This window comes from Cryptomeria japonica, chromosome 11 (genome assembly GCF_030272615.1).
Source record: "Cryptomeria japonica chromosome 11, Sugi_1.0, whole genome shotgun sequence".
In the NCBI taxonomy this organism is placed as follows: domain Eukaryota; kingdom Viridiplantae; phylum Streptophyta; class Pinopsida; order Cupressales; family Cupressaceae; genus Cryptomeria; species Cryptomeria japonica.
Window position 1 is genome coordinate 300,871,342 of NC_081415.1, and position 23,868 is coordinate 300,895,209.

At 35.5% G+C, this 23,868-nt stretch overlaps 1 non-coding gene across 1 annotated transcript; it reads right to left on the reverse strand.

The window, feature by feature from the left end:
- Positions 1-787: 787 nt before the first annotated feature.
- On the reverse strand, positions 788-860 carry TRNAR-UCU (transfer RNA arginine (anticodon UCU)). Its single transcript has one exon. It is a non-coding gene; the product is annotated as a tRNA-Arg (tRNA).
- Positions 861-23,868: the final 23,008 nt, after the last annotated feature.

Here is a 23,868-nt window from a genome sequence, read left to right on the forward strand (position 1 = left end):
ATAGAAAGTATGTAATGAGATAGGTGCACAACATAGGACAAGGGACACAATTTCACACAAAATTATGTTTTTTGTCAATATGTATATGTATCAAAGTCTTCAAAATAGACACAAAATTAAATGCGAAATGACATCAATATACGGAAAACAATAATAGCCATTGAAATTAGCACGCTTTAGATCACAAACTCCAATAAATCTTTTGGAATGTCAGATTGACAGCTACTAAAAAGTATATTTTATTGAAATTTAACCACAATAGAATGAAAAAGCAATCCTGTCAAAAGCTTCTAGTTGATGCAGACCTGGTTTGAATGAAGCAAGATGAACGACCAAGTCTGAGTCGTCCACATGGTGAAGGTACATTGTACAGGAAACAATCTCTGAAGCCTCTCATGACAGTTTTAAAGCCCACCTTTAAACTATTTAAGAAAAAGTATGAACTGACAGGCCCATTGACTTTGCTTTCAATTTTGATGTAATTTCTTAGAAACTTTATATTCTCTAACTTCTATTCTTGGTAATTGAAGCAATAAGTGTGTATGTGGGGAACAGCCTTTGTTATCAGACAAAACATATAATCTTTTAACTGAAATATATCACTAGAAGGCAATGTAAAATACAGATAAATGGGGTTTTCAACAGATGCCTTTAGTAGAATGTACATGCTTTAAGTTAAAAAAACAAATCGATTGTAAATCCTGTAATAGAAAATCCAAGTGGGCTCGAAAGAACATGCCTTGTCCAGAAATAACAGGTACATGCGAAAGTTGATAAAATTTAACTGCACGCCCGGTGGGACTCGAACCCACAATCGCCTGATTAGAAGTCAGACGCCTTATCCATTAGGCCACGGGCGCATATGACGTACGTTATCTTTAGTAATGTAATTTTACTGATTGTTAGACTATTAGTTGCTACTATCATAACATATAATGATAACCAAGTTTTAAGATAATAGTAATTAGTATTATGATTTATCTATATATGCCTAAGTTTATATTTATATATAAACAAATATATTTAGATATAACAATATTTTTGATAACCATATCAAATGACTTTCAATGAAGAGACAATAATCACAAGTATTTAAATTTTATGACACTAACTTAGATAAATATGTACTATAATAAAAAATGACTAACCCATGCTCCTAAATCAATGTACCATGACCTTTTTTTCCTCCCCATTTCATCCACTTACCCCATTTCACTCATATAACATAGACTTTTTGTCACATATCATTTTAATACTTATAATGACATAATTCAATGCTACACCCATAAAAAGAAGTTGTCATATACTATTATACAAATTATCATGTATTGCCATCACTTCATCCTAGTAAAGAAGATAGTTATTCACTCTAATCATAAACCACCATTCAAAGAAAATTGGAAAACATGCACTACATAAAGTGGATGACATATCTCTACCAGTTTTATTTGGTGAGCACTAAGTGAAAGATTAATAAAACATGATTTCAAGACAAGGTTTACATTTTTTAATAAATAAAGAGAAGCATGGTGATTATGGAGAGAAGAAGATGAGGTAGGATGTTGGGTCATTGTGGAGAAAACTAAAGATATGAGAAAAAGGCCTTATGTAAAAGAATGACTGGTCATGGGGTTTTAATGAATGTGATTTGGAGAGGAGGATGTCATGTCTTAGAGGGAGAGTGATTACAAAGAGGAGTTTTATGATAAGATAACCAAATATTAAGTGGCAGAAAATAACAATGAAGGATGTTAAAAGTGAATAGGATGGAAAATAACAACGAGTGATGTTTTTTTTTTATATAAATAAAATGAGAATGAAGAAAAAAATACTAGTAAGAATAGTTGAAGTTCATTAAAATTGATTTTAATTAAAGATTTTTTTAAGGCATTATTATTAGTACTGATGATAACTGTAAAAAGGCATAAAAAGGCATATATAAGAAAATCTGGAGTTAGCCAAATCAAGGATATAGTAAATTAAGGTTTATCTTTTACTGCTCATGAAATACAATTTTAAAGCCTTTGTTATGTTAAAACTTCCTATATCCAATAAAAAGATATATATCTAATTGACATTATAATTGATATAATTTTCTACATCTTATATTTAAAACTTCAAATATATTATTGTAAGCATTTTGAACTTATATAACTATGAAGTAAAATTTTGAAATTAATCCTTATATAACATATAAAAAGATATATATTCATTTGGCATTACAATTAATATAATTTTTATATCTTATATATAAGAGTAATATCTTATATATAAAACTTGGAATATATTTTTGAGCCAATTTAAATATAACGTAAAAGTTTGAGTTTGAATCTTCTATTGCAAATATGAGTTCTTCTTGTCATTGATGTCAAACTTGTTGATCCGAACGTGTAACTTGGTAACACTCTTTGGTTTGGATGTGGTCTAGTATAACACAGTATTAATGGGTTGGTATTGTGATCATGCAGATGTGTGGAATCTACTTGTGAATGGTTTAGAAGGTATTTAAACGTGTATCATGAAGTTTTTGGAGCTTTGGTGATGATATCTGAGGTCCGCAATTGATATTTAGCTAAGTGTGGCCATTTCAGTGAATAGTCTGTCTCTTAGTTCTTGGTTTAGATTGTGGTGCATATGCTTCATCTATTCATGCGATTGTAATATGATGTTAGTAAATGTAAATTCTTATTATGTCTTAGTTTTCAAATTCTCAAGTGATCTACAATTGAAGATATTATTCTCTCTTAGGTGTTTGAACTGTTTGTGCAAAGGAGGGAGCATCCTCAAACTTTCTTGGTGAGGCAATGTGGAACATTTTTGATTTCCTTGTGATGGCTGTGTTGGTGGAAGTGGTGGCTATGATAGTGGTAGATGCTAATTGTATTCTGACAACTGCAAAATATTGTGCAAATCTACCCTTGGGTATTCTTACCAATGTAAATAGTTTGTATTTATTTTTCTGCACCTTCTCACTCTTGCATATTCTTTATATGTGCTAAACCTCTCCACATTTAGGTCCTTTGGGCTTCTTATAGGAGTGGCAACATATGCATTGATTTCTAGTTTAGAAACCTTGTAGGATGATTGCAGCACCCATATTGTGCAAGGCTCCACTACCTCCATGTATGTGAAGTCTTTATCTACCATGAAGGTTATGGTGTTGGTGTATTGTGAAACTGGTTCATATGGAACCCTTTCTCTCTTCTGCATCTATTCTTGAAATGTTTTGAAAAAAATCCAATATGCAAGTTTGTATGCCGAGTCGCTTTGAATTTTCTAGATATGATATTTAACCTGGGTTGCTACTGATTGCTTCCTTATCCATACTCTACCTTGGAACCTCGATAACTCATTCAAAAAGTAGAAAATTAAACAAGTTAACAATGTTCCATACTCAAAGATAGACAAAAAAGGATTGCTAATGTTTTGGGATTTAAAATTGAGCCCCTTCCAACAACCTATCTTGGTCTTCCCTTATGTAGCAAGGTTCTAGATTATTTTTGGTTGAAGCTTATTGATAAACTCAACTCAAAATTGGCTAGTTGGAAAGGGACCCTGTTATGTCAAGTTGGCAAGGTCCAATTATTAAAAGAGTCTCTTCAAAACCTTCAAACCTTCTAGTTTATGTGATGAATCTCTTTAAAATTCCTGGTAAATTTGGTGAGGCCATTGAAAGAATTCATAAACTCTTCTTATGGTCGAGTATTGAAGAGAAAAAAAGAGTCCTCTTGTTGCTTGGGAAAATGTTTGCATATCCAAAAGACAAGGTGACTTGGGTTTGAGACACATTAAGGATTTCAACCTAATTCTCCTTGCTAAACAAATTTGAAGAGTCTTTCAAACTAAAGGTGACTGGAGTTCTAATTTGTGTAATAAATATTTGCAAACCACTGCTTCTTTATCTACTTTTATTAGTTCAGAGGATATTCCTTCAAGCTCTTTGCTTTGGAATCACATGAAGCTTTCTAAATTCATCATTCAGAAAGGCACAAGATGGAAACTTGGTTTAGGAGGTTTGATCAGATTTTGGGATGACAACTGGCTTGGACACGAGCCTCTATCTAATTCTTTGATTTATAGACCTTTGATGGAGGACTGCATTAGCAAATTTGGGGTCTATGTGAGTTACTACATACAAAATGGGACTTGGAAGGGTATTTATGTAATTCATGGGGATCTTTGGTGCCTCCAATGCATGCTTAACTTACCCTACATTGTTCAACTTGAGGACAAGTTGGTGTGGGCGGCTTCCCTTTAAGGTGGTTATAAGGCTGCCTTGGCTATCTCCCTTTTAAACCCTCCTATCCTTCCACCCCCCTTTTGGGCTAGAGTTTGGGATCCAAAGTTACTCCCTAAGGTCAATATTGTTTTTTTGATCTTCATTCAAAACAATGTCCTTACTTTGGACAAATTATGTAAGAGGGGTTTTTCTCTTGTGAACATGTGTTTTCTTTGTTAGGAGAATTGTGAAAGTTCCCTTCATCTTATTCCTTAATGCCCTTTTGTGCAGGATATTTGGTCTTACTTTTTGGGTCTTTGGAGTGTGGATTGGGTCTTCCCTTCTTCCATGGCCGATCTCTTAAGTCAATGGGTGTCATCCTAATTCCACCCTCTCCTTTCTTTGGTCCCTTGTTATTTCTCACTTGGCTTAGGGTATCTGGAGATAAAGGAATAATCATGTGTTTAGAGACTCCTCTCTTGGGTCAAATGTGGCGTCTTCTAAAATTTGCAGAGCCATTAATTAAGGAGAATTTTAATTTTGTCCTCTCTTCCTCCAATCACAGGGATAAATTTTCTCTATCTGATTATGACTTGTAGCTGGCAGATCCAAGTAGATATTTTAATCCCTCTTAAGAAAGTCAAATCCCCAAGAGATAATATCATGTGGTAGACCCCTCCTCCTGGTTGTGTGAAAATTAACTTTGATGGGGCGGGTAAGGCAATCCTGACTCAGCTGTTTATGGGGGAGTGTTAAGAGATGAAAATGGTGGGTTTATTTTAGTAGTGGGGTTCCCTTTGGGAAGTTAGACAAATCACCTTGCTGAAGTGGTTGTTGCCTACCATGGGTCATTTTTTGCCTTCTAATTAAACCGTAAAAGGGTCTAGATTGAAGGAGATTCTAATAACACTATAAAATGCTTTAAAAAGGTGCAAAAACCTGGTTGGACCATTGAGAATTAGATTAAGGAATCAATAGATATTATAAACACCTTTGATAATGTTTATATCTCCCATATGTTTAGGGAAGCAAATGGGGCCATCAAATCCCTTGCCAATATTGGGGTTTGTAGTAATCACAAAATGGAGTGGCAAAGGGGGGATATATTATCAACTCATACTAAAGACTTAATTGATGATGATAGGCAACACACTCTGCAGTGAGCTTCACTTTTCTCAATGATGCATGATCTTTTCCTGCCTTTACTCCTCATTATTATAGCACACTTTGTATGTAAATTTGGTGTCCTATCTGGAATAGCTGAGCTCAAAATTGGAAGTATTTGTTAACATGGAAGTTACGTGCACCTCAATGAGATAGAATTCCTAGCAATTAGATCTATCTTTCTTGAAAGATGAATATTTAACTAACTGCAAGGCTAAAAAATGTCATTCTTGACTTACCGTAGTTGCTCAGGGTTTGTTTTATTTACTATTTTCACAAGGGGCTCCGATATGTTTTGCTCATATAAACAATAGTAATGATCATAAATTCTAGGGATAAATTTCGTCGTATGCTAATGAAAGATATTTGTACCAGTTTTGTTCCAATATTACAAGAAATTTCAAAAGACTTAAGGGATGAGAATAAAGATAATTCTATATTCTAGCTCCACAATCATATAATTCCTAAAATATTGAATCAAAGAGAGAACAAATTTTATAAATCAAGAGGTATCAATTCAATCTTGTCGTTTGGCTGCATTTGTTGCTACAACCACTTAGGTGCTTGGCTTGAGCTGGCCTCCATTACTTGCTTGTTCTTATGTGGAGTATCCTTTTCCTTTTCTTATCCAATTTCAAATTCACTGGTGACCTTTGCTTCTAGATTATAAATTTCATTTCCTATTTTCTTGATCACCTTTTCCTTTTAGGGAGATTGGACTACATCTCTCATTTCCATTTCTTGACTTGAAGTTTCTCTCATTTTTTCCTCTTCTATATTCCTTATTGCTTCCTATGAAACATTCTCTCGATGCATCACCATATCAATTTCACTTACTTTAGGATTCCGGTGTTCTTCCTCTCGATGTTTTATTACCATATCAGGCTCTTTCCTTGTACTTACATTTTGTGTTTCCTCTGCAACAACTTTTCTTCCTCCTCCTACTTGCGCTTCAGTCCCAATTAATAGTTTTGTGGTTTTTTTATCAATTATTTATCTTTGTATCCTTTGATTCTATGGATTCTATGTCCTTAGCATCTGTGAACCCTCCTTGTTCAACATCTATAATATCACTTATTGTGATGCATGTTGCTTGCTCCTTTATAGGAATTGATTTTTCCCTTTGCTCAAAGACTTTCTAAGATTTTTCTTTATGTAATTTCAATTGCATCTCCTTTATTTCCTTTGGAGCTAAGTGTTTTGAGAACACCTGTTGCATCTCTTGATGCATTTTTATCCTAGTAGGGTCACTATCATATTTATTTTGTGGAACCACTCCAATTATTTCACTCATCACATTACTCACATAAGCTGGAGAAGTGAATAAATTGGATACATATGTTGCTATCGGTATTGTTGGATATTGCTAAGAAGTTTACTGGAATGATGTGTTGTCATTGATGTCAACATATTCTTCTATGTATTCCAACGTTGTAGTTAGATTAAATGAGTTGTTTTGGCCGGTGTGCTGCAGTTGAGTTGTTGCAGTTTAATGGGTTTAGAGATACTTATCTCTAGTTGATTCAACAAAAGTTTTAGTGATCTGCATGTTGATTTGATCGAGTTATGAGGTTTGGTATTATGGTTGGGTTTTTAGTCGTTCATGTTATTCGGTATTCTAGTTTATGCTCTGCATTGCTCTAGAATTGTATTATCTTGGTTTGCAGATTTGGCAGAATGTTTGGGACATTCACATGTATCCTTAATTCAGATGGTTCATGATTTGGAAGTCCGCAAGTGAATCTTTCAGTTTGTCAGTCAGTTCAGCGTGTGTTCTTGAGGTTCTGTATATTGATGATGAAAATTCTAGTAAGTGGTGATGTTGTGATTGTTTTTGGTGTGATTCATGTTGCTGGTGGATGTTTATAGATCGGGTCATATCCGTGTTGATGGTCCGCATTGATCGTTGTGCACATTATTGATAATTTTCTTGATCCGGTGGTGTTCTTTGTATTATGTGATATTCTTGGTGATTGTAGTGTGTTGTGGATGATCGAGGCGTAATTATTGGTGGTGTTGCTTGGTTGCGATATTGATTTGGGTCCAGACTATGTCTTAGCCAACATTGTTTTGGTCTGCATGTATTTTTGTAGTGTGTGAGGTTATTATTTTGTAATTTATGTTGAGGGTTTGGCCGACCTTGAAATATAGGTTGATGATTTGTATAAATATATGTTCATTTGAGAGATTTATCTACATGTGCAAACATTGAATTGATATTTCAGTAGCAGAGGAGAAGAGCGAATAAGTGTGAAAGAGTGTGAAGAAGTGGAAAATGTAGAGTTTGAGTATTTGTGCTTAACCATAACTGTAATCAGACATTGGGAGATGCTATTTCATTAGTTCATGTAATCCAGTTTGTTGTCTGATCTTTGTAAGACAACGAGTCTTCCTCAGGGTTGTATCCCTTCTTGTTTTGAGCAGTGAGCTCTAGGTAGTGTGTCTGAATGCATGTGCATTTCCCATTATAATATTTACACTTACTCTTAACAGGGTATTATCTCATTGTGGGTAGGTTCCCACCGTGGTTTTTCCTTTAACTAGGTTTTCCATGTGAAAAATCTTGGTGTTATGTGTGTTATTGATGTGGTGACGGTTTATGTTTTCATTGCTAATAATTAGATCAAAATTTAAATTTGACTTGTGTAGAATTTGTGTGCAAACTGATTCACGCCCCCCTCTTAGTTTGTTGCATTGTTGCCAACAATTGGTATTAGAGCTAGATTTTTCGGAAGAAGCTTGATCGCTTGAGGAGATCTGGGATGACAACCTTTTCTTTTAAGAAGGATAGTTTGAGGTTTGATGAAACAAATTACACTCTCTAGAAGAACCAGATGGAATGTCATTTGTGATGCATCAGTGAAGACTATTGGAAGATTACTAAGAATGTGTATAATGCTCCTTAGAATGGTCCTACCACTCCAGATGAGATTAAGGAAGTTGAATTCAATATTAGAGCTAAGGAAGCATTGTTGAGTACCTTATCTGATTTTGAGATGACTAATGTGATGGATTTACAAACTTCTCATGAGATATGGAAGAAGCTAGAGACTTTGTATGAAGGTGATAGTCATGTGAAAGTTGCTAAGTTGTAGAGCTTGAAAGGAAAGTATGAGATGCTGAAGATGGACGGAGATGAGAACATTACCTCCTTTATGCAGAAAGTGATTGAGCTTGTGTTGAACACCAGATGTGCCAGTGGAGTATTGGAAGAGTCTGAGATTTTGGCTAAAGTGCTAAGATCCTTGCCTCCTGCTTACAAGCACAAGGCTACTGCTATTGAAGAGATCCAGACTGTGACAAATGTGACTAGAGACATGCTGATTGGTAAACTTGCTTCTTTTGAGTTGAGCGAGTTTGGTGAAGCCCCTCCTAAATCTGAATCTGCATTTAAAGCTACTGTATTCAAAGTAGAAATATGATATGGGAGAAAGTTCAACAAGAGTATACAGATATGAGAAGGAGATGAAAGAGCTTGAAGAGCTTGAAGCCTTGATTTCCAGAAGATTGCCTAAAGGTGCCAATAAGTATGAAGGAAAGTTGCCTCTTAAATGTTTTTTCATGCAATAAGATATGACATTTTGCCTGAAGGTGTCTGGAAAGAGTTTCTAAGAAGCCATTTAAGCCTTATAAGTCTAAATATCTGAAGAAGTGCCACTTTGTTGCTGATGAAGGTGTGACAGATGATGAATCTGAGAAAGGATATTCAAGAGATGAGTGGGTGTTCATTGCTATCAAGGAACATGATCTGGTGACTGCTGATTCTAATAGCCGCATTGTTGAAGATAAAGATGAATGGGTTATTGGCAGTGGTTGCTCTCATCATATGACAGGTGATAAGAGTAAGTTTGTGAGTATGGGAAAGTGTGAGTATGGGAAAGTATGATGGTGGTGTAGTAAGATTTGGAGATGAAAAAGTTGGTATAATCCGTGGTAGAGGTGCTATCTCTCTTGATGGTAAGCATAACACTGATGATTTCTTGTATGTTGAAGGTCTAAAGTATAATCTTTTGAGTGTTGGATATATGGTTGATAAGGGATATTATTTGGAATTCAAGGATAGTAGATGTAAGATGTTGAGTAGCTCCAGAACTGAAATTGCATTAGGTACAAAGAGTAAAGGTAATATCTTTCACTTGAATGCTGGTGGTAAAAGTTGTTTGGTTGCTCAGGTTGATGAAAGTTGGTTATGACATAAAATGATGCGTCATGTAAATTTTGACTACATGGTTAAGATAAGTTCCATTAAAACTGTAAGAGATCTGCCTAAGATTGTTAAGCCTTTTAATTCGGTATGTAAGGAATTTCAGTTAGGGAAGCGAACAAGTTTCTTTCAAAAGAAAATAATATACTTCTAATGGGATATTGGATCTAGTGCATACTGATTTGTGTGGTCCCTCTAGAGTGAGAAGCTTGCAGGGTGATGGGTATTTCATGTTGCTAATTGATGACTATTCAAAGATAATGTGGGTTACTTTCTTAAGGGAGAATTATGAAGCATTGGAGAAGTTCAAGATTTTCAAAGCTATGGTTGAGACTGAGACTGGACAGAAGCTGAAGTGTCTGAGATTTGATAGAGGTGGTGAATTTACCTCCGATGAGTTCAAATCTTTTTGTGAAGAGAATGGGGTGAAGAGACAATTATCTGCTCCACAAACCTCTCAACAGAATGACATTGTGGAAAAGAAGAACAAGATAGTTTAGAAAACTGCTAGAACCATGACGATTAAAGAAAATGTTTTGTATATCTATTGGAGAGAAGCTATGAGTACTTCTGTATACACTCTTTAACTGGGTGCATATTAAAGGTGATTCCAGTAAGACTTCTTATGAGTTGTGGTTTGGTCATGCTCATACAATTAGATACTTCAGAATTTTTGGTAGTAAATGCTATATCAGAAGAGATGAAGATCTAGGGAAGTTTGATGCTAGATGTGATGAAGGAATCTTTCTTGGTTATTCTACTAAGAGAAAATCCTACAGGTGTTATAATAAGAGATTGATAAAGATTGTTGAAAGTGCTAATGTAAAAGTGGATGAAGGAAATGAGTATCAACCCATATACTCCAGATATGATTCAGATGATCAGATTGTTAGTGCAGATAAAGGAAAGCAAGTGCAGAGCCAAAATCAAGTTCAGATTGCTTCGAAAAAGCTTGAGAATGAAGGAGAAGCTAGTGCAAAAGAAAGAGCTCAAGAGTCTGAGAATCATGAAAATCCTAAGACTCCCAGGTATGTAAGGTTAAATCATTCAGAGAATCAAATTATAGGTGATAAGAATAGAGTTGTGATGACTAGGATAAGAGTTGCTGAAGAGTATTGCTTGATTTCTAAAATTGAGCCTAAAGATGTTGATGAAGCATGTAAGGATGAAAATTGGGTTAAAGCTATGGAAGAAGAGTTGAATCGAATTGAAAAGAATAATACATGGACTTTAGTTCCTAGACCTAAGGATAAGGATGTAATTGGAACTAAATGGGTGTTTTTGAATAAATGGAATGAGCAAGGCAAAGTTGTTAGGAATAAAGAAAGACTTGTTTGCAAAGGCTACTCTCAGATGGAAGGTATTGTTTTTGAGGAGACTTTTTCTCTGGTAGCTAGAATTGTAGTTGTTAGATAATTTCTTGCTTATGCTACTTACAAAGATTTCAAAGTGTATCAGATGGATGTCAAGTCAACCATTCTTAATGGTGAGCTGGAAGAAGAAGTCTACATTGAGCAACCAGATGGTTTTCAGTTGATAGATCAAAAGATATGGTTTAGAGGTTGAAGAAAGCATTGTATGGATTGAAGCAAGCTCCAAGAGATTGGTATGCCAAATTGGATAAGTATTTGATGAAGATTGAATTCAATAAAGGTATTGGTGACATTAATCTATAATTCAAGATTGATAATGATAACATCTTAATTATTGAAGTTTTTATTGATGATATCATTTTTGGTGGAAATGATGGTTTGTGCAAGAAGTTTGCTGATGATATATAAAATGAGTTTGAGATGTCTATGATAGGAGAGATGAAATTATTTTTGGGATTGCAAATAACTCAGTTGGATAAAGGTATCTTTGTATCTCAATCTAAGTATGTGCAGAAATTGTTGAAGAAGTTTGGTTTGGATGATGCAAAGCCTGTTGGTACACCTATGGTGACCAGATGTAAGTTGACAAAGGATGACGATTCTCTGAAAGTAAATCAAACTAGATACAAATCTATGATTGGTGGTGTGTTGTATTTGACTCAGACTAGACTTGATATTATAAATGTTGTGTGTCTTGTTGCTAGATTTCAAGCTGATCCTAAGGAATCTCATGTTGTTGTCGTGAAAAGAATTTTCAGATATTTGAAAGGGACAGTTGATTTTGGTTTGTGGTATCCTAGAGATGATGATTTTACTTTGAGTGCTTTTACTGATGCTAATTGGGCAGGTGATGTTGATGACAAAAATAGTACTAGTGGTGGTGCATTTTTCTTTGGTAATAGATTGGTTTGATGGATGAGTAAGAAGAAGAATGCTATATCTTTGTCTACTGTAGAAGCTGAATACATTGCTTCTGCTAGCAATTGTACTTAGGTGATTTGAATGCAACAGATGTTGAAGGATATCATATTTACTTTTGATGAGCCTACTGCTATATACTGTGACAATTCAAGTGTTATCAATATTTCTAAGAATCTGGTGTTGCATTCAAAGACCAAGCATATATCAATCAAGTTTCATTTCTTGAGAGAGAAGGTGAATGAAAAGGAAGTTAGATTGGAGTATGTATATACAAAGGAACAAATTGCATATATCTTCATGAAGCCTTTGCCTAAAGATACATTTGAGTATCTTAGAGAGAAGCTAGGGGTAATTGCCCCTCCCGATGAGAACTAAGATGCATGAAGTTGCACTAGTCTGGTGGACTTCATAGAGATATCTTGTGATCCAGATTGATGAGTGAGGCTTCTACTCAGGGGGAGTAGTTAGTGGTGTATTTCTGATGTCCAGAATTGTTTGTGTGTGTGTCAAAAGGAGAGAGAATCAAGATTTGTGCTGTATGTGCCTTTTGCATTGATGTCAAAGGGGGAGATAAGCATGTGAAAAACCCTATGGGGGAGAGAGCTATGTTGTTCTATGTGCATAATCTTATGAGGAGATTGTTGGTTGTTGATTTCTTTCTTTGCATTGATTGTTTTTCACATTCATATGTTGCCATCAATGCCGAAGGGGGCGATTGTTGGATATTGCTGAGAAGTTTGTTGGAATGATGTGTTGTCATTGATGTCAACATATTCTTCTGTGTATTCTAGTGTTGCAGTCAGATTAAATGAGTTGGTTTGACCAGTGTGTTGCAGTTGAGATTTTACGGTTTAATGGGTTTAAAGATATTTATCTCTACTTGATTCAACAGATGTTTCAGTGATCCGCATGTTGATTTGATCGAGTTATGAGGTCCGGTATTATGGTTGGTTTTTTCAATTGTTTGTGTTATTCAATATTTTGGTTTGTGCTTCGCATTGCTCTGAAATTGCATTATCTTGGTTTGCAAATTTGGAAAAGTGTTTGGGATGTTCATACGTGTCCTCAATTCAGATGGTTCATTATTTGGAAGTCTACAAGTGAATCTTTTAGTTTGTCAGTCAGTTCAATGTGTGTTCTTGAGGTTCTGTATATTGATGATGGAAATTATAGTAAGTGGTGATGTTGCAGTTGTTTCTGGTGCCATTCACATTTCTTGTGGATGTTTTTAGATCTTGTCCTATCCATGTTGATGGTCTGCATTGATCGTTGTGCATATTATTGATCATTTTCTTGATCCGATGGTGTTCTTCGTGTTATGCGACATTCTTTGTGATTGCAGCGTGTTGTAGATGATCGAGGCATAATTTTTGGTGGTGTTTCTTGGTTGCAATATTGATTTGGGTCCAAACTATGTCTTAGCCAACATTGTTTTGGTCTGCATGTATTGTTGTAGCATGTGAGGTTATTATTTTGTAATTTTTATTAAGGGTTTGGCCAACCTTGAAATATAGGTTGATGATTTGTATAAATATATGTAATATTCATTTGAGAGATGTATCTGCATGTGCTAGCATTGAATTGATCTTTTAGTAGCAGAGGAGAAGTGCGAATAAGTGTGAAGAAGTGGAAAGGGTAGAGTTTGAGTATCTGTGCTTAAGTAATCAGGCATTGGGAGATGCTATTTCATCAGTTCATGTAATATGGATTGTTGTCCGATATTTGTATGCCAATGAGTCTTCCTCAGGGTTGTAGCCCTTCTTGTTTTGAGTAGTGAGCTCTAGGAAGTGTGCCTAAATGCATGTGCATTCCCCATTGTAATATTTACATTTACTCCTAATAGGGTATTATCTCATTGTGGGTAGGTTCCCACTGTGGTTTTTCCCTTAACCGGGTTTTTCACATCAAAAATCTTGGTATTATGTGTGTTATTGATGTGGTGATGGTTTATGTTTTAATTGCTAATAATCAGATCAGAACTTAAGTTTGAGTTGTGTAGAATTTATGTGCAAATTGATTCACCCCCCTTCTCAGTTTGCTGCATTGTTTCCAACAGGTATGGCTCTAAACACTTGGGTAGATTGGGTTATCACCGATAGATCCCTTAGTTGTCTAGAAGTAGAGGCTTCTACCTTTCTACTCATATGATCCAGAGGCTTTGAAATTTTACTTCTAGCCAATTGGTTTAGGTCTTGAGGAATTGCCACAACCTCAAATCCTATCATGTAGGTTTCAAGATATTTTGTCATAGATGTTGCATCGACAATTTTAGCCATAATCATACTCTATTTATGCATTAATAAATCTTCATAACCCTAAAATTCCTTCTCTTTTCTCTTCCTCTTCTTCAATGTTGTGACATTATGCCCTTTTTTTCTTAAGTCTTCTTTATACTCCTCTATCCACCTCTGGATAGCCCTTAGAATGGGTTCATTTACTACCTCTAGGGATAGTGGTTCTAGTTGATTTGGATATGGTTCTATGATAGGATAATCTTGAATTCACCCTCTTATATAACTAGGATGCAATACTTCCTCACCATCCTCAATTATTTAGGGTGATATATCAAATTATATAAATTTTGGACCTAAAGTTAACATATGCTTCTAGGTCAGTCTCTAATGTTGCCGTCTTCTTACCTCTTTATCATCTTTGCAATATATCCATAAGTCTTCCATATTTGGAATGTTCACCACTTTCTTTGTGATGAAATTGTGTATCTTCTCTAGTGGGTCAAAACTCTTTCTCTGGTAGTCAAAATAAGGTAAATGCCTGTCTAAGAGGTCTTCTCTTGTCTTCCTTGCAATAACTAATGAATCACATATAAAATTTCCCATTTTTTATGAAATCCCAACTTGTGATGAAAGCCATGGTTTGAGTTATGGAATTGCAGGATTTGCCTGTAGAATTTGGTTAGAAATGCCCAATTAGAAGGATATCGAAAAATCAAAATGGCTTCTCGATAAACCCCTATACTCGGATATAAGACCATGTTAGGAACTAGATTTACCATTCACCATAAAACCTGATTACTCTCTATACTTAGGCACCCTGCCATTGATTCTCCCTTCCAATTCCCAAATGACTAACATTACAAATAAGTCATTAACCTAATTGTAATTAAGGTATAACAGATCCAAGGTGAGTCTTAGATAGTATACATATACTAGATTTTTCCCTGGCCCATTACCTAGGACTCCCACTTTGTTCAAATCCTAAATGTTGGATTTGATGACACAAGCATAAACCACATAAGACGACATGTAGAAACTCCTAGTTGGTTCAATTACAAATTTATTAATCGAATCACTAATAAATTGCGCCAAGTCAAAGAAACCTTTATTTCTTCTAATGACTTGAACAAATGGAAACATCCAACTAGAGAAATGAAAATCGCCTAGACTTGGCAAGTCTCGAGCCGAGTCCAGGCAACTCAGACTCAGACTCATCCAAGTCTGGGGTCCGGACTTTCTTGAACTCGGACTTGCCCAAACTCATCAAGTTTAGCGAGTCCCGACTCCCAAACTCGGCCAAAAACAATGACATTTTAAGTTTAAAAAAAGAATAGCTTATAAATTGATTTTTATTTTATTTTATGCTTTTAGCCTACATGTGAACTTCATTTCATTCATTTGGAAAAATAGGAGGAGAAAGGTGAGTTGTGAGGAGAAACAAGGGTTCATTGAAGGAAAAACAACAAGGAGGAAGCTCAAGATTTTGTCCATAAATCACATTGGAGCTGCATTATACTTTCATTTGGTGCATCAAGAGTTGGAAGGAAGAGTTTGCATCTCATTTCAAGCTTATTGTAAGAGGTAAGATTGATTTTTTGTTTCTTGTAAGCAAAAATTTCATTATAATTTGTTTGATTAATTTTCTATTCATTACATTTGAATGTTTTACATTTTCTTCCAAAATCTAATGTAGGTAAGCCATAGTGTTTGTAAATTTATTTTAAAAAAAAAGTAGGGTTTGAAATTTTGATCAAACCCTACATTTATTTAAAAAAAAAATTACAAACCCTACCTTAGTACCTACATTAGTTTTTGAAAAAAATGTACAATTTTTTTGATATTAATTTATGACAATGCACAAATTCTCAAATATATATATATATATATATATATATATATATAGATATATTTTGTATTTGTAATAATTTATTATTGTAGCAACCTTGAATTTTTTATTTGCCTCAATTTTCACATTACAATCATACAATGTCTACTTCTAAGCTCCTAGCTAGAAAGGACCCCGCTTGGAAATATCATGAAGATTTTCCTGGGCAAAAAAAAAAGAGACAAAGTGTAAATTTTATAAAACAATATTTCATGGAGGAATATATAGATTAAAATACCATCTTGTCGACATATGTGGCCATGATGTCAAACCATGCACATTAGCAACTATTGAGGCTACATGCGAGTGCTACGTACAACTTGAAGCACTTGAAGAAAATAAAGAAATGGCGAAGAAGCAAAAGGAGGATTTAGCGGGCATTGGTTGTGTTGGGGGGTCGTCTTCCATGCCTCCATATCATCCCAGTGCCAATGCTTCTGCTTCTGCTAGTGCTCATGGTCCTGGCACTGCCAGTGGTAGTGAGAGTGTTAGCATTGGTCCTAGAATTCATAAATCTAGTCTAGATTCCTACTTTGAGCCTCACACTACTCTTGGCTCCCAACCGTCACTTGAGAGCATGGGTTGGAACAAGGAGGTCCATGACACTGCTAGATTGCCAGTTGATAGGTTTTGGTACTACTACACTATTCCATTATTTGCAACCAGGTGAATATTTTTTGTTTAATTGTTTTAATATTTATAGTTTGATTCTTTGTTTGATTTTTTGATGTACATAGTACATAGTTATCTCGTTTAATTTATTTGTGTCAGGTCTCCTTATTGGCAGGAAATGGTTGATGCCATTACCATATGTGGGGCAAGGTTCAAATCCCCTTGTGAATCTAATTTAAGAGGACCAATTTTGTCAGATATACTGCGTGATGTGAAAGGTGAATTATAGGATCAACACCGGATATGGAGTAGGACAAGTTGCACCATCATGACTGATGGTTGGACAGATATGAGAAATATAACTCTCCTTAATTTTCTTGTTTCTTCCACAGGTGATTGATTAATTTTAATTTCATTTAGTCATTAATTTTATTTGAATTTTTATTTAATGATTTATTGAATGATCATTGATCTTGCTTTATTTTTAATTTTAGGGGGCACTGTTTTCATCAAGTCCATTGATGCCTCCACACACTACAAAAATGCCACATTCCTATGTGAGGCAAAGAGGAGGTGATACATGACATGGGTGAGGAGAACATGGTGTAGGTAGTCACCGATAATGCAACAAATTATGTTGCTGAAGGTAGAATTTTGATGGAGAGGCACCCATTGCATTGACCTCATGTTGGAGGATATTGGGAAACTCTTATGGATAAAGAGATGTGTATAAAGGGCAAAAAATGTTTGCATATTTGTAGATAATAATTCATGGGTGTTAGCTCTTATGAGGCAATACACGGAGCAGAGGGAGTTAGCTCATCCTGGAATCACCAGATTAGCCACTAACTTCATTACATTACAATCCATGATTTAGTGTAAGGCAAATTTGAGACATATGATTGTTAGTGAGGAGTGGGCTTCCTCATCCTAAGCTACTACCGCTGCAGGGATAGATATGGCAGATTGCATTTTTGATGAGGGAGGCTTTTGGACCCCTTGTGCTGAGATTGTGAAGGTAATTTTTTTTTATAAATTCTAAAATTTAAGTTTTTGTTTTATAATTTATTCATCATTTTCTCTTATTTGCTCATTTTTATAAATTACACAATATTTGTAGTTTTGCAGTTTGTTAAGCCCTTAATGGTTCTCCTGCGAGTTGCAGATGGGGAAAATATTGCAATGGGATACATATATGAGGGCATGAATAGGGCCAAGAAGGCCATCAAATCCATGTATGGAGGAGATGAGAGTAGGTATCATCCAATTTGGGATATCATTGATAAGAGATAGCATAACCAGCTTCACAGTCCCATCCATGCAACAACATATTATCTTAATTCGACATTCCATTTCCGCCCTACTTTCAAGGTGGATGAGGAGGTTCTTAGTACTCTGTTCTCAGTCATAGAATGGATGGCACCTGTTGGTTGTACTACCAAAAATATGCGAGAGATATAGTTGTTTTCTAGTGCTCAAGGGGAGAACTTCTCTTGTCTTATCTGCAAAGAAAGTAGGACAACTATGATGCCAGGTAAAAATACATTCTAAGGCTGAATTTTAATTTTATTATATATTGTTAAATGAGAGTCAAGAGTAAGACTGATTTTTTTTTTCTCATTTCAGATAATTGGTGGAACTTATTTGGTCCAAAAACACCAAATATTCAAAAGTTGGCCATTTGCATTTTGAGCCAACCATGAAATGCATCTGGTTGTGAGTGCAATTGGAGTATGTTTGAGCACATTCACTCCAAGAGGTGCAATAGATTATCTGTGGATAAGTTGAACAATCTTGTCTTTGTTCACTACAACCTCTGCCTCAAACAGATTCAAAGTGCACAAAATGACATCACCCCTATCATTCTAGAGGAATTTGATCTTGAAGTTGAGTGGACCACTGAGGCTACATAACCTGTCTTTAGTGATGATGACATTGATTGGGTCGACTAGGTAGATAGAGAGGTTGAGGCTGTAGCCATGGTAGAGGAGGAGTAGAGAGCACAAGTAGAGACAACAGAGCCAAAGACAAACACAAATATTCATATACTTGATGTTGGTGAGGGTGGCATGGTGTCACAAGCAGAGGCTATGGCTGCCGAATCATCCAGGACCTACCTTAGACACCTTCGTAGGAGGGATGTAGGCTCCTCCGAGCCATAGGCTTGTAGTTATTTTTACTTTTGATATTTGTATGGAACATTTGATAATATTTGTATATCTATGTTTGTTACGTCCTTTAGCTATAATTTACGTTTATGCTTATGTGATTGATGTATACTTGTTTATGTAATAAAATTAGCTTCTATTTGATGATGTTATTGTGTCTTTAAGGTGCATTTAATAAAGGATGCATGAAACAAGTTTTAAATCTTTAAAAATCTTTAAATTTCTTGAGTTTTTCACTTTACCGAGTCCAGCCGAGTCTGAGCCAAGTTTTTTTTGCCGAGTCCGAGTCTCAAGTCAAGTTGGCCTCATCGAGTTTGAGTCAAGTCTGAGTCCCGTTTCTATGCATCCAACCCTCAAATTGTCCACTTATTTCCAGTCCTGCTACTTGACTTAGAAAATTGATTGCTTCATAAATTTTAGGATGAAAATAAGTCCTCGATAAGAGTTTGGGTAAACTTAGATACTACTTTACCCTTCTCTTAAACTATTATTGCTTAATGAACCCCTCACATGTTGCCTTTGATTTCAAGAAATATTTTGATGCCTGATGATTGGTCATTATCATGACTGTGTTAGGTCTAATGATTCCAAATATTCATAGAAAACCTTCGGAAGTTAAATCTGTATACACTCAAACTTCCTTGATTACCATGTATTGTTTTAAATTATAATTTAATAGACACCATTGCACCAACTCATGCGCTTCTATAGCTACATGAAATACTATTGCCTTTACCAGTCCACTCCTGTCAAGGTTCTTCATCTCATCTGTTGCTATGGGTTCGTTTATCCAATTGATAAGGTCATCTAACTTGTAGTCCCCTAAGTGGGTATCAAATATAAATTGACCTCAGGGAAATACTTGTGGTAGTTTTCACTTGAACTCTCTCTTGAATTCGGCATTCATGTAGCCTATATGTTTGCTTCCTTTCCTTCCTAAAAAGAGCATTCAATTACTACCAGGCTAACTACCAAACATATCTAAAATTTATATTTACTATGATATTGTGGCATCCTAAATTGTACTCGCCTACAATTTTGTCCTCACTTAGGCCTCACATTGGCATTTCATCTTCTAAGGCTTGATTGCAATACTAAGTTTTTCTCACACCACCAGTCCACTTCATATTTTCATCAATTTTCCAGATTAGCCCCTAGTTTGGAGTCCTGATTTATAGGACCAATACGTACCATGCCATGGTCCCAAATCAAGACTAGGACCTACCATGCCATGGTCCTAAATCAGGACTGGGGCATATATGCTCCGGGTTTCTTAAATTGGCCCCAAATTGGCCCCCTCTAATGGTCATCTTTGGTGAGCAGGAAAACTAGTCTTGTGTCGGCCTATTGCAAAAATTTAATTTGATTTTTGACTAGAAAGTATAAAAGGAGGTCTACCCCTCTCATTTTAACCCGAATTCAATTCCTAATCAACTCAAGAAAGCAAAATTGAGATCCTAAATTCAATTGAGCAAGCAATCAGTCTTTCATCAAGTATTAGAGAAGAAGTGAAGTCAAGATTCAAGCATTAGAGATCATTCATTATCCATGTTTTATGAAGACAACCTACATGAAACCCTAATTCCTTTGTGAAGACAAACAAAACTTCATTGAGGTATATCATTAATGTTTCAATCATTTTCAGCCTTTCCCTCAAAAGGAAGGTATTTTACTACAGTCTTTCACTTAGATTTTCAATTCAATTTCATGGTTAATTCCAAAACTGGGGTTTGACCTAAGGAAAACCCCTATTTGCAACATATTTTCCCTTTTATTTGTGTGAAAGAACATGTACAAAGATGTAATCAGGAGGATCAAGATAATTCAGAGAGACAAGCAGGTTAAGTTTTCGATGATGAGAAATTTGGAGGACAATGGTGAATTGATAATACCTGGTCCCGAAAAATCAACCCAAACTTTGGCGAACAAATTTGAAACATAATATTCTACTTAGATCTTGGTTGGTGCCTTTGTACGACATCTATAGGTTGCTATTTCTATCATATTGCCCCAATAGTTCACTATCTTGCCCTAATCTTCAACAATTCAATTCAATTCAATTTAAGGAGGAGAAAGCCCTATCAAAGAAGCTTAAAATTTGATCAGAATCTTGGTCTCTCAAGGATGTATCTATTAGATTCCTTTCCTCCCTAATTTGATGGTTAATTAGATCATTTAGTGGTTCTATTATCTTAATTTAACTCTAACCCTAGTTTTTCCCCATTACATTTTGGTGAACCCAACTTGCATACATTCGTGATCTCAATTTTTGATTTGTGATTTTAGATCCAATTTTCTTACATTTTCAAGTTCAAATTTACACTAATAATTTTTATTTTCAATTGAATTACATAATTTTAGAGGTTAAATTCACAAAAACCCTAATTTATAATTCTAAAATTAAAACTTGTGGGTTGCATAATTTTGATTCATTATCTCAAATTTGATTGTTTATGCATGTTAAAATTAAAATTTGCACTCATAGATCTCATTTTCAATTGAATTACATAAATTTAGAGGTTAAATTCACAAAAACCCTAATTTATAATTCTAAAATTAACTTGTGGGTTTCAAAATTTTTCAAGTCTATTTTCAGATCTGATCTTTATGACATGTTAGGCTATGATTTAGAGGCATTTATCATTCAACTTGATTAATTAATTGGTTAATCAATTAATTTTACAAAAATTGCATTGTTTAATCACAATTTTTAACTTCTGCATTCAAATTTCCCTCCTTTGTGCATGAGTTTTGTTACCATTATTCTTACATACATATTTCCATGAGAAGAAGTTGTAGAATTAAGGCTTCCCAAGGTTTAATTACTAAGTATATGGAGCCTAATTTGGATAACTTATTTCACGAGAATGTTGGTGCTTCCTCCAACCCAGAAAATGATGTCATTTATCCCCATTCTCTTCATAATTATCATAACAAGGATGAATCACTAACTAGGGTTACCATTGACCAATTAGAGAATATTGAGAATAAATTTGAAAATACTCAACAATGGATGAGTCAACAATACTTGAAAAGTGAGGCAATCCCATTGATTGAATAGTTAAACATAATGGCACAAAGTGATAAAATTGGTGTTTATTTGTTGCATGGCCTTTCTCATATTGTTGATACTAATATCATGCCAATCAAAAGTTGTGCCAAATTCCTTTGTTACTCTCAACCCACTAGTCAAGTCAACCATTCCATTCCTATTCCTACATCCTTTCCCAGTGTGCCTACATTTACATCTTATCTCATGACCAATTTCATACAAAATGTTAATCCTACACATGTAAGGCATGGGGGCAATCTTGTCAATCAATATTCTTACATACCTCCTTTTGCGAGTCTTCCATTTGTATCCCAATCATCTCCCATACCCACATATCATAGTTCTCCACCTCCTTATTCTCAACCTCCACCTACATACAACAATGTTACTCCTCCCTCATTACCAATTACTGCATGTACACCTCACACACTTTCTGGTTGTTTTTTAGTTTGAAAGGAACCGTTGGTTCTTTTGCGGGCTGCTAAGTTTTTTCTAAATACCTGGTGAATTCCTCGGTGCTCTACAATATGGGTGGTAATAGACGCAGGGTAGAGCCTTCCAACTCTAAGAGCTGGAGGAACAATGCAACTATCTAGCACCATTTGCATCAGGGGGGTTATGCCTTACTTGGACAGGCTGCGTGGTAATGACTAGAAAGTGACCAAGATGTTTGTGAAGGGCTGGAGAAATGAGAAGGTTAAATTGTTTGGCAAGACAATGGTGGTCCATGAGAGTCTTATGGTGGAGGTTACTAGTCTTTCCTCAGAGGGTATCAAGTTTTATAGGGTCAGGAAGCTCTCTGAATCTTCTATTAAGAAGTTCCCTAAAATGAATGAGCAAAGTTTTAAGTTGGTTAAGGTGAACAAGAGTAACTTTGAGCCAAAGAAAATCAAGCGTATCTGGAGGGAATTGCTCAAAGCCATCATGGAGTTCTTTACATTGGATGGTAGGTATACTAAGATTTATGGTTATCACTTTGTGTTGTTAAATCACTTTAGGCATAATGTGAATATCTCCTTTCCCTTCTACCTAGTGTCTTCTCTGAGTGCTAGAATTGTAGACCATAGAGAATTCCCTCAGTAAACCTTTTATGCACCAAGGGTTAATTTTGCTAATTTAAGAACACCTTAAGGTTAGGGCTTTTGCTAACCTTGTGAGGGCTATCTCTATTTCAAAGGAAGATGAGGAGGAAAGTGGGGGATCTGAGGGTTGGGAAATAGAGAATAAAGAGGAAGAAGCTTCCCCTCTCCCTAATAAAAAGCTTAAAAAAGGGTTGAAGTAAGCTATCGCTGGTACCAGTAAGGGTATTGAATCCCTTTCACCCGGTGCAAACAAATCTATTAAGAAAGACCAGGGGAAAAGGAAATGGGCTCCCCTTGTGATTTCTGAGAGTTCACAGGAATAGGAGGCCCTTCCCCTTCTATTTCACATATGTCTCTCTCTCATCATGATGAGGAGGGGAGTTCCCAAGAGTCGGTGGACTTTGCCTCTTATGACTTCCACCCAAAACATGAGATTCCGTTTGAGGTTTTGGAGACTACAAAGAGTAATTCTGTGGACCTTTTTAGACTCTTTAGATGGGTCTTTTTTGAAATAAAAAATGTCAACCTCAAACAGTGTACTCTCTCATCTAAGATGGAGGCTTTTAAGCCTAAGGAGATAACTGGGGATGTGATGTAGAATGTGATTGATTCCTTGCCCCATGATGGTGCTAAGGTGATGCCTGAAGGGACTTCTCTTGGGGCTTTGTGGACTTAGAATGAGAAGAAATTCCTAGCAGACTATTTATCTAAAAATATGGATACAATTTAGAAGATGAAGGATATGTACAAGAAGAAATTTGGGGATGCTAAGATTAGGATTAGTAAATGAAAGATTGTCCTTCGCAATATTATGGAGCACAGTCACAAAGTTGTCAAAGCTTTAGTGAAGAGTTTGGTGACAACAGTGGCGAAGCTAGAGAAACTTCACATGGATAGGGTTGTGGTTGATTTGGAGAAGGATAACTATCTGGCTATTGAAGACTGTGGACCAAT